This window comes from Dendrobates tinctorius, unplaced genomic scaffold (genome assembly GCF_039654945.1).
Source record: "Dendrobates tinctorius isolate UK_male_01 unplaced genomic scaffold, ASM3965494v1 ptg000114l, whole genome shotgun sequence".
Classification (NCBI taxonomy): domain Eukaryota; kingdom Metazoa; phylum Chordata; class Amphibia; order Anura; family Dendrobatidae; genus Dendrobates; species Dendrobates tinctorius.
Window position 1 is genome coordinate 25,246,281 of NW_027361782.1, and position 12,122 is coordinate 25,258,402.

Below are 12,122 nucleotides of genomic sequence, written 5' to 3' on the forward strand. Positions count from 1 at the left end.
GCATGCAGGTACCCGTGGTCCGGTCGACCTTCCTACAGGTGTTACAAAGCTGGGAATTACTATTGCATAGGATGGAAGAGGGGATATTACCTCTGTATGGAGGAATGTTACCAATGTAAGGGTGGTGAAAAGGACGGTAATATTATAATGGACAAAATGGATGTTGGCACGTTTAGGGCACAGAAATGGGGCAGTTTACTGCTGTGTAGTGGCATATAGAGAGGCATTATCACTGCGTAGTGGCCACAATGGGGGATGTCCGGCATTATGGGGCACTTTGGCGTTTTTGTAGTGGTGGGGTTCTGGGATAGAGATGAGCTACAGATGTCTATATTACATTCTGCAGAGTCGAGCAGTGCCTGGAAGAAATTGTCACTACGATCTGGGCTGAATGGAGAAGAAAAGGGCAAATGAAGAACTGTGATTACGGGGGACGTCACATCACACACGATCTTCCAGACACTGTGCGCAGCTGGTATCTGCCTCTCTATGATCCATGTCTGCACTATTGGTCTTAGTTTTTTTTGAGGGGGGCACTTAGGACTGTAGTTCTGCTCCAGGACATAAAATAGGGAAGTGAGGGATTTCATGTTACTGCAACTTTGTGAAATGATTTTCTTTGTCTTGATCTGGTGGAAACACTTTAGTAACAAAATGGAAGTTTTTGTCTCCGCAGTCTGATTCCCGCGGCTTGTTCTCTCGCTGTCTCTTGTGAATTTTCCCCGATGTTTGGATGAGGAATATTCACCTATTCTTCTTGGACGAAGCTTGTAGAGCGGAGGAGGGGCGAATTCTAACCATCGTGTCCGGACGTCGTACCCAAGGGCTGCACAGCAACTAATTATATTTATGAAGTGTCTCCAATATTAGATTAGTGATGGGAAAAGTAAATTACAAGTAGTTGCTTTACTTCACTGACTTCAATATTAAGTATCAGAAGAGGCAGAGGAGCCGTGATCGCTGCAGAGCAGGGAACTCAAGCCGAAACGTGCCAGCGTATACCGTCACACCACATCAGCATATACCGTCACACTGCACCAGCATATACCATCACAGCAGCGTATACCATCACAGTGCACCAGTGTATACCGTCACAACGCACCAGCTTACACCATCACACCAGTGTATACTGTCACACTGCACCAGCGTATACCATCACACCACCCCAGCATACACCTTCACACCGCACCAGCATATACTGTCACACCAGCGTGCACCATCACACCGCACCGGCGTACACCTTCACACCGGACCAGCATGTACCGTCATACTGCACTAGCGTATATTGTCACACCAGCATACTGTATACTGTCACACCGGACCACTGTATACCATCAGCCCAGCGTATACCATCAGACCAGCGTTTACCGTCACACTGGACTATCGCAAACTGTCACACCGCAACAGCGTATACCGTCACACCGTGCTACCAAATTGTCACTATAACCTGATGAGGGAATCACATCCACTAGTAGAAGACTCACGTCTATAATTCTGCTCCTTTCTGATAGACTTTGTTTCCAATTCCTCACCTTCTGAGATCTCCGCTTGCTGTCAGTGAATTGGATCTTTCTTCTTTACTGTCCGAGGGTGAAAACCTCGAACTGATCAAATATTTCACTTACAACTGACAGTTAGTTTTAATGTACAGGCGTGTAGACAAAGGGTAAGCAGGCTCAGATCTCAATGTATCAGTGCAGGTAATATGTATCAGCAGATTGTTCGGGATCAGTGGCGTACCGCTAATAGCGGCAGACCACGTGGCCGCTACAGGATCCATGAGTCAGGGGGCTTATTGCCAGCACCAACACTGCCCCCCCAGACCTTCCACTGTATACACATCCTGGATGTAGATACAGCTGAAAGCAATGAGGGAGTTGCAAGCCGATGCTCCCTCCTCCATCACGTTCTCTGTACGTCTGATGTCGAAGTGCAGCGGAAGTGATGACATCATTACATCGAACCATTAGCAGTGCAGACCACAGGCTGCAGAGACTGGAGCAGTGGGGGAATGGAGAAAGGTGAGCATTAGGGGCCTCTCTAATCTTATTAATATTTCCTGCATGCCATCTGTCTCTCTTAATTGTGCCCTTTGGAATTCTCGCTCAGTGTGTAATAAACTCTCCTTCATCCATGACTTCTTCCTTGCTAATTCTCTTAACCTTCTGGCTCTTACTGAAACCTGGATCCAGCAGTCAGACACTACCGCTGTTGCTGCTCTTTCATACGGAGGATTACACTTCTCTCATACTCCAAGATTAGACAAAAGAGCAGGTGGAGGCGTTGGTCTGCTCCTATCACCAAAATGTACCTTTCAGGTTATCCCTCTAGTATCCTCACTAGTCTTCCCTTCTTTTGAGGTCCATGCTGTCAGACTCTACACCCCCTTCTCCATGCGAGTGGCGGTGGTGTATCGTCCTCCCGGCCCCTTCTGTCAGTTCCTGGATCATTTTGCCACTTGGCTTCCACATTTTCTCTCCTGTGACATCCCTACTCTCATCATGGGCGATTTCAACATCCCCATTGCTCTTCCCCTCTCCCCATCTGCTACTCACCTTTTATCTCTAACCTCCTCATTTGGCCTTTCGCAGCTTACTAATTCGCAACGCATGAAGACGGAAACTCCCTCGATTTGGTCTTCTCTCGGCTTTGTGCAGTGGATGATTTCACAAACTCCCCTCTCCCGCTCTCTGATCACAACGTTCTTTCATTCTCTATCAAGAACTGCCAGGCCGCTCAGGTCACCCCCACTGTCCATACTTATAGAAACATACAGGCCATTAACACCCAGAAACTTACAATGAACTTGCAGTCTTCATTGGCCCCTATCTCCTCCCTCTCATGTCCTGATTCTGCACTGAAGCATTACAATGAAACACTTCAAAGTGCCCTGGATGAGTTTGCACCTCCTATACATAGAACAACACGACAAAGACAGTGACAACCCTGGCACACCCTGCAAACACGTTTCCTGCAGCGGTGCTCCAGGTGTGCTGAACGTCTATGGAGAAAATCCAATCTACACGAAGATTTCATCCATTATAAGTTCATGCTTAGAACATACAACACTGCCCTTCACCTCTCCAAACAAACCTATTTCAACACCCTCATCACCTCACTGTCCAATAACCCAAAACGTCTCTTTGACACTTTTCATTCCCTGCTTAACCCAAGAGTGAAGGCCCCAACCACAGATCTTCGAGCTGACGATCTGGCCAATTACTTCAAAGAAAAAATTGATCATATCCGACAGGAAATTATCTCCCAATCATCTCATACCATGCACTGTCCTCCCTCCCCCACTGCATCTAGCTCACTCTCTGAGTTTGAACCAGTCACAGAAGAAGTAAGCAGGCTCCTTGCATCTTCTCGCCCAACCACTTGCACCAGTGACCCATTTCCGTCACATCTGCTCCAGTCCCTTTCCCCTGCTGTCACCCCTCACCTAACTAAAATATTTAACCTCTCTCTCTCTTCTGGTATCTTTCACTCCTTATTTAAGCATGCCATCATACATCCACTACTTAAAAAACCATCCCTCGACCAAAACTGTGCAGCTAACTATAGACCTGTCTCTAATCTTCTCTTCATCTCTAAGCTCCTGGAACGCCTGGTCCCCTCCCGTCTGATCCGCTATCTCTCTGATAACTCTCTTCTCGACCCTCTCCAATCCGGTTTCCGCTCTCTACACTCTACTGAAACTGCCCTCACTAAAGTCTCTAATGATCTACTAACAGCTACGTAAATCTAACGGTCACTACTCCATGCTAATTCTCTTGGATCTCTCTGCAGCATTCGACACGGTGGATCATCAGCTCCTCCTCACTATGCTACGCTCCATCGGCATCAAGGACACCGTTCTCTCCTGGTTTTCCTCCTATCTCTCTGACCGCTCCTTTACTGTATCTTTTGCTGGCTCCTCCTCTCATCTTCCCCTTACTGTTGGGGTTCCTCAAGGATCGGTTCTAGGCCCCCTCCTCTTCTCCTTGTACACTGCCCCTATTGGTTAAACAATCAGTAGATTTGGTTTCCAGTACTATCTCTATGCTGATGACACCCAATTATACGCTTCTTCTGACATCACGCCAGCCTTTCTAGAAAACACCAGCGATTGTCTAAACGCTGTGTCTAACATCATGTCCTCACTATATCTGAAACTGAACCTGTCAAAGACTGAACTCCTTGTGTTTCCTCCCTCAACTAATGCACCTATACCCGACAATGCCATTTCCGTGTGTGGTTCCACTATTACTCCCCAGCAACATGCCTGCTGTCTTGGGGTCATACTTGACTCCAAGCTTTCATTCACCCCCCACATCCAATCACTGGCTCGCTCTGGTTATCTGCATCTCAAAAACATTTCTAGAATTCGACCTTTTCTTACCTTTGACTCTGCAAAAATTCTTACTGTTTCTCGTCTGGACTACTGTAACTCTCTTCTAATCGGTCTCCCTCTTACCAAACTTCCCCCCCAAGCTGTCTTGAATGCTGCAGCCAGGATCATATTCCTCGCCAATCGTTACACCGATGCCTCTACCTTGTGCCAGTCCTTACACTGGCTACCCATCCACTCCAGAATCCAGTACAAACTTATTGCCCTCACCCACAAAGCCCTCCATGGCTCAGCACCACCCTACATCTCCTCCCTTGTTTCAGTCTACCACCCTACCCATGCCCTCCGTTCTGCTGATGACCTGAGGTTAGCATCCTCGATAATCAGAACCTCCTTCTCCCGTCTCCAAGACTACACACGTGCTGCGCCAATTCTTTGGAATGCACTTCCCAGGTCAATACGAGTAGTCCTCAATCCCTACAATTTTAAGTGTGCCCTGAAAACTCATTTATTCAGACTGGCCTACCGCCTCAACACATTAACCTAACTATCCCTGTGTGGCACAGTCAAAAGTTTTACCATAACCAGGTTCCCCGTATCATGTTCCCACATGCTTTATGTATCTATTAGCCCTCTGTGTCTGCACTGTTACACACTTAACATTATGGCTGGTCCAAACAATCAGGGTAATTGTTACCACCCACCTTTCCTGTCTCCCCTTTTTCCCTCATAGATTGTAAGCTTGCGAGCAGGGCCCTCATTCCTCTTGGTATCTGTTATGAATGATCTATGTGATTATTGTTATGCTGTAATGTCTATCATCTATACAAGTCCCCTCTGAAATGTAAAGTGCTGAGGAATATGTCGGCACTATAGAAATAAAATTTATTATTATTATTAGTGCGTTTAGTGACTGTAATCAAGAGGACATGTGCCCGGCTGCAATCTGGAGCACATCGTGTGCTGTATCTATGTGAACTTGACATTAATGCAATTCATTTATATGAGTTGGACATTAATATTGTGTGAAGTAAACACATTAAAGAGACTTTTTACTTTGAACGTTGCTGGGTCACTGCCTTCTCACTGCATAAGTTTGCTACCGCTGGCACCGCATTTGCTGGTGGAGAATGCGGGCAATGTGAGCTGAGACATACTCCAAAGAGTGCTGAATGTCGGTGCGCAAGCCAGTTGGAAAAATGGAGGAGCTTTTGAAACACGTGGTCCTCATTTCCCAATTCAGCAACAGCAGGAGCTGCAGTTCCAGTGGCAGCAGCAAGAGGTGCTGCAGTTTCAGCGGCAGCAGCAAGAGTTGCAGTAGAAGCAGCAGAGAATGTGTGAGCTGATTTTGAAGCAGGTTGTGGCCCTGCGAGAGGAGACCCCTAAGGTGAGGGGCGATCAGTGTGTGCTTATTAAGTGTTGGTGTAAAATGTATGGACATGTGGCTATCAACTGCCATCTGATGTCTGAACCCATAGACTGCACTGTAGGTATATCTGCTGTGTGTCTCGGTATGCCCAACCAGTCTGTTCCGCCAACAGTGATGCCCAGCTGTGTCAGGTACATGTGAACGGGTGCCAAATGGAGGCTCTCCGGGACTCGGGGAGCAGAGTGACTTTGGTCCATAGGTTCCTTTTTTTGCTGGGGACAACCCCAAAGGACGGAAAGTGGAGGTGATGGGTATCCATGGGGAAATCCAGGAGTACCTGACCGCGGAGGTCAATTTTTTAAAATTATGTGGGGACATTCAACCTGTGGTGGGAGTGGGGAAGAACCTACCATATGGTGCTGTGTTGGGATGAGTCTTGCCCCTGTTCTTGTCCCTGTGGGAGACTGAGGTCAACCCTCTCACGGTAAAGGTTGTGCCGGGCGTAGAACCCGAACATGTCGAGTCAGAGATACCTGTCATAGGGGTCACCAACCTAGGCACAGAGTGTAATCCTTATCGGTTTCCCCAAGAGGTATTGGCTGGTGAGGTGAAAAATTATGTTTCGGGCATAGAACCTGAAGATGTTGAGATATCTACCACAGCGGTCGTCAACTTAGGGACAGAGTGTAACCCCAATACGCTTCCCCTAGAGGTTGTGGCAGTAGAGGTCGTGGAGATCCCACGGAACTCTGAGCTGGAGGTGTCCCCTAGTAAGATCGGGGAAGCTCAGTTCTAGGGTCCCATGCACAGAAACGGGTGTAAAAACCACAGGTTTAAAAACAACGTCGGGAAGAACCGGGAGTGTGTGGTCGCGGAGGCGACAGGAGAGGTACGTATGAGGAACCCTCTGGCACCGGCCAAGGATGTGGCCAGGATTCAGGGTAAAATAGAGGGATCACTAGACAGTCGCGTCGGGAGGCTCGGGTTCAGGTGCTATGTAATACGGTGTATGCTCGGAGTTGCTGGTGAGGACCACGGCGTTTCAGCGTGACGTAGTCACCAAGGTACGGGTAGTGGTACTGAGGAAATGGTACCAGGGGCCCAAAGGCAGGTACTTAGGTGACAGGATTACCTGTGGGGTTAGTGAACTCAAAATAAACAAGGTCAAGACCATCCAAAACCAGCCCAAATCTACGGTTAAGGCCCCGTTACACATAACGATGACCCAGCGATGCCACCAACGATCCGACATGGATGGGATCGCTGGGACATTGTTAGGCTGATCGCTGGTGAGCTGTCACATAGACAGCCCCTCCAGCGATCAGGAACAGCGAGCAAGCTAGTTTCGGATCTAAACAGCGGGTATCCAAGAGCCGCGCGGCTCTTGGATACCCGCTGATTACCCTGGAAACAAGCATGCACGCTGGTTTCCAAGGTAAACAGCGGGTAACTAAGAGCCGCGCGGCTCCTAGATACCCGCTGTTTGCATTGGAAACCAGCGTCCAGCGTCACTGATCGCTGGTCTCTCGCTGCCACACGCAGCGATGCGCGCTGGCCAGCGGGAGACCAACGATCAAAAAACGGCCCAGGACGATGGAGCGCGATCAGCGATACCCGGCAGAGCGGCCTGTCGCTGACACATGTCACACACAGCGATCGCACTGGCGAGATTTTTGTGGCATCACAAAATCAGCGATCTCGCTGGCGAGATCGCTGTGTGTGATGGGGCCTTTAAACAAGAAAGTGGGTGTGTCATCTGCAGAGGGTGGTGGATGGTCCCGTAAAGAAGTATGGATGAGAAACAAAAAGGGGAGGGATGCATGTGCCAATCGATAGTTCCAGTCCCTACTTTGGTTACTTAGTGCAGTGTCGGGCGGGGATGTCACAGGGTCATACGAATGCCCTGTTTCGTGCCCATATGGGATGACAAGTGTTCAACCCCCACAGGTATGAACGGGTGGGGGATATTTGAGGCAGTTACCGGTGTCACAGGTAGGGGTGATTGTCTGTTCTCCCCATGAAGCGCTCGGAGGCGTATTGAGGTCATGAGGGGACATTGCAGATGCAGGTGTAGCTGTGATTGCAATGGTGAAGCAGTGACTGATGTCACAGGTAGGAGTCACTGTGTGTTCTCCGCAGGATGTGCATGGAGATGTATGAAGGCCATAGGAGTGCATGGCAGTCACGGGTGTAGCGGTGACTGAAATGCAGAATAGAAATAATAAAAATAAGTGTAGTCTTAGACATGCTAGTGTCCAAGGCAGATGTAGGGTAAGCCTGCTCAGGGATGTTGTGAAACAGACTGCAGGATGGCAGTAGTGCTGTCCATTTCATTCCAGGCCCTGGTTTTCCATGTGACTGAAGGCCACAGGTTTCTTTGCTAAAATCCCTGCAGGAAAGGGTTTGGGAGTGTCAGAGTCAGAGTCAGTGTCAGTCTGGTGCTTGAAGGAGGACAGAGCAGTGCTCCACTTGTGGGAGGCAACACAGGCCAGCAGAGCCAAACAGCCAGGGGAGCTGAGACGCTTGGCACCCACAGCTTGCACAGCGGTGCAGTCGCCCACAGTAACTAGTCAGAGGAGTACTAGAGTGTTTAGTGACTGTAAACTGGAGGATATCGTGGACTGTGTAATGCTGTGAGTAAAGGGACATTAACACAGAGGTGCAGTCGTCCACAGAAACTGGTCAGAGGAGGACTAGCGTGTTTAGTGACTGTAATCAAGAGGATATGTGCCCGGCTGCGATCAGGAGGATATCGTGTGCTGTGTTTATGTGAACTGGACATTAATGCAATGCATTTATATGAGTTGGACCTTAATATTGTGTGAAGTAAGCACACTAAAGATACTTTTTGCTCTGAACTTTGCTGCGCCACTGCTTCCTCACTACATAAGTGTGCTACTGCTACACTACAGGGGCTATTTATGGGAACATCATACTATGTGAGGGGCTATTTAAGAGACCATCATACTACGTGGAGGGCTATTTACGGGATCATCATACTGTGTGGAGGGCTATTTATGGGACCATCATACTATGTGGAAGGCTATTTATGGGACCATCATACTATGGGGAGGGCTATTTATGGGACTGTCATACTATGGGAGGGGTTGTTTATGGGACCATCAAACTATATGGAGGGCTATTTAAGAGACCATCATACTATGTGGAGGGCTATTTATGGGACCATCATACTATGTGGAGGGCTATTTAAGAGACCATCATACTATGTTGAGGGCTATTTATGGGACGATCATACTATGTGGGGGGCTATTTATGGGACCATCATACTATGTGGGGAGCTATTTATGGGACCATCATACATGTGGAGGGCTATTTAAGAGACAATAATACTATGTGGAGGGCTGTTTATGGGATCATCATACTTTGTGGAGGGCTATTTTAGAGACCATCATACTATGTGGAGGGCTATTTATGTGACTATAATACTATATTAAAAGCTATTTATAGAACTATCAAACTATGTGGAGGGCTATTTAAGAGACAATCATACTATGTGGAGGGCTATTTATTGGACCATTATACTACGTGGAGGGCTATTTAAGAGACCATCATGCTATGTGGAGGGCTATTTATGGGACCATCATGCTATTTGGAGGGCTATTTTTGTGACCAGTATACTATGTGGGGGCTATTTATGGGACAATCATTCTATGTGGAGGGCTATTTATGTGACCATTACACTATTGGGGGGCTATTTATGGGACCATCATACTATGTGGAGGGCTATTTAAGAGACCATCATACTATGTGGGGGGCTATTTATGGGACCATCATACTACTGTATGTGGAGGGCTATTTATTGGACCATCATACTATGTGGAGGGTTATTTAAGAGACCATCATATTATGTGGGGGGGCTGTTTATCGGACTATCATACTATGTGGAGGGCTATTTATGGGACTATCGTATGTGGACGGCTATTATTATTATTATTATTATTATTCATTTTTATATCGCCATTTATTCCATGGTGCTTTACATGGGAATTTAAGAGACCATCATACTATGTGGGGGCTATTTATGGGACCATCATGCTATTTGGAGGGCTATTTATTGGACCATCATACTATGTGGAGGGCTATTTATAGGACTGTCATACTATGTGGAGGGCTATTTATGCGACTATCATACTATGTGGAGGGCTATTTATGGGACCATCATACTATGTGAAGTGCTATGTGGAAGCCATCATACTGTTTGAAGTGCTAGTGAGGACCATTATAGTATGTGGTAACACTAAGGGGTTTCTATAGGGGCAAGATTACTTTGTAATGACTGCAAAATTGTAATAAATGCTCTTCTGAACCCCCACTGAATATATATATATATATATTTGGTGGGGGACTCAATTAGGACTTTTGCTATGGGGTCCCATGCTTTCTATGTACGGTGGTGTCCAGGACTATAGGAAAGCCTCTGCCTTGAGAAGGTTTAGGTCTGGATGAATATTTCAGACTACAGAGATATTGAAAAAGTTGTAAAATTAGATGAGAGACTAAGTTCTAATGGCTGAAGTCTGTATTGAAATTTTCATTTTTTCCCCAAGAATTTGCACAGATCTTTAGTCTGGTCACTTCTCAAATATTATATGGATTGTGTCCTCTGATGATAGATCTTCAAGAAGCACAAAAAAATCAATAATCCTGATTATTAGCAATTAGTATTCACAAAAATCATTGGGGGATTGTTTGATCTGAACTAAATTCTAGAATCATGACAGCATCTTCATCCGATTCTTCATCCTAGATTTATTGCACTTTTTTATTTTTGTGTATTTTTACTCCATTATACTGCTTTTGTTAGTATTTTCTTTTTACATTTACAGTCAGATTCAGACTTTTGATAACCTGATGATACAATGTGATACAATGTGACAGTCAGGAGGTAAATACAGATATTGGATTGGAGGCAGACCCGTTCTATAGGAGGAGCGGCCCACAGATTCTCAGAAATGTTCCATTTCTGATGATGTAGATTTATCTCAGACATCGGCAGTAAACTTCTCAAGTGAAGTGATCAAGACATAAAGGGTATAAAACGTAAATCAAAACAAATCTTTCAACTTCATTGCTGTCAATAAATAAAGGAGCTTTGAAGATCTAGGGAAAATGCCCAGGAGATCTCCAAAGATTGTCAAAGATGAAGGCGATACGTGACGGTACTACCTAACCCGAAAAATGGTACAGAAGAATACACAGCCCAATGCAGCGGAAGAGAAGGAATATTGGGGCAGGAATAAGGGTACAGTGAGGTGTGGGGTCATACTGATTACTGGAGAGATGATGTCCTACTGTATATGGGGTAGGCTGTACTGTATTGTTGGTAAAGGGTTTGGACACTTTCTGGGGCTTTTTTTTTAACTTAAATATATTTTTTGCACTAAAAATCATTTTTGCATTTGGGTTTCATGAAACGTTTTGCACATTTGTCTTCTGTAGCCTCTATGTTGCATTTTCTAATTCTAGCTGCAGAATGAGTTACCTGAGAATCTGTCAGTGAGCTCCTTCTGAGAGGGACTTTGCAACTTTTTTATTTGACTTTTTTTTAGCTCCTCTGTATTTATTTATGACCATGACATCAAAGTGGAGTTGAACTCTATGGTCCAAAATTCACTGAGAGGAGTTCGGAAAAAGACAAATGAAAAAAAAATTACAAGCTCCCTGTCAAAAGATGGTCACTGACAGATTCTTAGTCAAATGATTCTGCAGCCAATATTGTGTTGAGATACAAAGAGCTTTTAAAAGCCAAGAACTGCAAACTTTTCAATGAAAAGGCTTTTTTTTTTTTAGCTCAAAATACATACACTTAAATGAAAAAAATAATATCCTGAAAAGTTTTGCAGATTTTTGTGATGTAATCTGAGAGCAGCATTATGTAGGGGCACTTATTATGTATAGCACAGTCCCTTAGTATACAGCTCTGGAAAAAATTAAGAGACCACCACATCAAAACACTGTCATGAGCCCATTCTCCAGACCTGAACCCCATTGAAAACCTTTGGAATGTAATCAAGAGGAAGATGGATAGTCGCAAGCCATCAAACAAAGAAGAACTGCTTACATTTTTGCGCCAGAAGCAGTGTGAAAGACTGGTGGAAAGCATGCCAAGACGCATGAAAGCTGTTTTTAAAAATTATGGTTATTCCACAAAATATTAATTTCTGAACTCTTCCTGAGTTAAAACATTAGTATTGTTGTTTCTAAATGATTATGAAATTATTTTCTTTACATTATTTGAGGTCTGAAAGCACTGTTTTTTTTTATTTTGACCATTTTTCTTTGTCAGAAAAAAAACCCAAAAGTTATTGCTTGGAAATTTGGAGACATGTTGTCATAAGTTTATAGACTTAAAGAAAAATTTGAATCAACCAAATGGTGGCTCATTCAAAGCCCCCATGA